At 37.1% G+C, this 2,385-nt stretch overlaps 1 pseudogene; it reads right to left on the reverse strand.

The window, feature by feature from the left end:
- Positions 1 to 1,138: 1,138 nt before the first annotated feature.
- On the reverse strand, positions 1,139 to 1,255 carry LOC113457623 (annotated as a pseudogene).
- Positions 1,256 to 2,385: the final 1,130 nt, after the last annotated feature.

Consider the following 2,385-nt stretch of genomic DNA (forward strand, 5'->3'; position numbering starts at 1 on the left):
GAGTGTGAAGAGACATATGACCACAGCAATATTTATAAAGGAAAAAATTTAATTGAGGTGGCAACTTACAGTTCAGAGGATCAATCCATTATCACCATGGCATGGAGCAGGGAAGCATGTAGGAAGGCTATATCTTGATCAGAAGGCAGCAGGAAATGGCTTCTATATGACACTGAGTGAAGCTTGAACATATATGAGACTTCAAAGCTCACCTCGACAGTGACACAATCCTCCAACAAGGCCATACCTACTCCAACGAAACCACACCTCCAAACAGTGCCATTCTCTTCAGTGAGTCATTTTTCTTTCCAAACCACCAAATACACCATTCCAGTATATTCTATTAGAAAGTGTTCTACTAAGTATGATAGAATCCGGAAAATTCAAATTAGGAGCTCACAACTAACTGTCTTATGGTTGGTCATATGTTCATGCATACATCTAAATATATATGTATTTATACAAAATCTAAATAATAGCAAATTTTAATTAAAAACAAATGATCCATTCTCAGTTTAATAACCTTTTTAGTTAATCTCCTTCGATATGCATGTGCAATTTTTGGCTCTGATGTATATTTATTCCATTTTGTATTTGACTAGTTTTGGTTTAAATTATATAAAACATCTTGTTGATGTTCCAACATAATCTTAATTATCATTTTAATGCTTGCATAATATTTCATTACATCAATGTCCCATAATTTATTAAGCCATTTCTCTAGAGTTAGACTTTATCCTAGAGCTTAATCCTTTTTTAAGATCCTAATTAACTTCACAAAACAGTTTTGTATATAAATATTTCCACTGTTCTCTTGTACTTCATAACCATTCTGTTTATTCGCATATGCTTCTTAATGGAGATCCCATTTGGAGCATCTATGATGCCCAGAGTATAAAGCTATCCATGACTAATTTAATCCAATAACAAAAAACAGAATAGTTTATGCAAGCAATGGATTTAGCAGTTGTTTATGTGTGTCTTTCGTGAATGACCTTGATTTAACTATGCAATTTTCATTCTTCTGCAGCTTCCACTCCCTTATAGCCTATAACGCACTTGCTCCCAGAGATAGTCTATAGAAAATAGAATTCATGATACCCATAATAAATAACTGCCAAACTCCATTTTTATTTTCCCTTGCAATCCTAACTCGTCTCTTCCAAACTTATGTTCTTGACAGAGTGCAATAGGTGAGCCTCGCCCTGGGAAAACCACCTACATGATCATGGTATTTCCCCTGCTAGGTAAGAAAAGAGGTAGAAAAGCTTGTATTTAGTGGTCCAGTTGTTTCTATGCTGTACCTGTGTTATACCCCAAACCTCTCTCTACTTACATTCAGAAAGAAGGTCTAGAATTAGAGGCATTTTACTAGCTCTGCTCTCTCCTTGAAGCAGAAAATACTTTGCCGTTTTCATTCTAATATGTGGTCTCCAGAAAATTTTAGGACAGGCCGCTATGTTTCTATCTTCAACCTAGTGTGCAGATACAACCTCAGAGTAGGACAACAGAAAGGAAATAGTACAACAATACTTTATAATTTGAGGCTTTCTAAAACATAAGCACCCAGAGCTAGAAGGTTGATCATTGGTTAAAGGTCCTTGCCGCTCTTGTCATGAACCCAAATTTTATTACCAGCAGCCACGTCAGGTGTCTTCCAACAACTCCACCTCCAGGGTATCCAGTGCCTCTGAGGACACCCACATGGCATAACCCCCTATATAAACTTTTTAAATTAAACCTATGTGGTAGAAGGGGGGGGACATCTGTTAATCATAATTGAATTTGATGTGTTTCAAAGTAGGTCTGAGTCCTAAGACTATGCATTATGTTTGACATAATTCACTAAGATGTATGAAAGGAAGCCACAATACTAATTTCCTTTGGTGTGACTCATATGTATGTAAATACATGTATTCATGTATTTAGGGCTGACTACATGGAATGGATAACCTATCAGGGAACTTGCCCCTGGAGAAAACTGATTCTGTCTCAGCATACATTGATTGCTTGTAGCTCTCCATGTAGTGGGGAAGCCTTGTGAGAATTCCCCCATCCACAATGAAATGTCAATTGGTATGGTCATTCAGGTCTTGCTCAGGCAAACAGATTGTTGAGATTTTTATGGGTGTAGCATTTTTGTCATGCTTGGTAGATAATGTCACAGCAGAGTTCCTGGTACCTTGGCTTTTACAATTTTTCTGTGTTCCTCTTTTCCAGTATTCTCTGAACCTTATGTATAAGAGTTGGGTTGTCTTGTAGATGTATTAACCGGGGCTGGCCTCCCTTGTGGCCATTTCTCCTTTATATTTTGTGCAGTTATAGATCTCCCTGATCATATCTGTCTGCTCCAAACACTATGATTGATAGTTACATTTACCTGTG

The sequence above is a fragment of the Microtus ochrogaster genome, linkage group LG3, assembly GCF_000317375.1.
Source record: "Microtus ochrogaster isolate Prairie Vole_2 linkage group LG3, MicOch1.0, whole genome shotgun sequence".
Lineage (NCBI taxonomy): Eukaryota > Metazoa > Chordata > Mammalia > Rodentia > Cricetidae > Microtus > Microtus ochrogaster.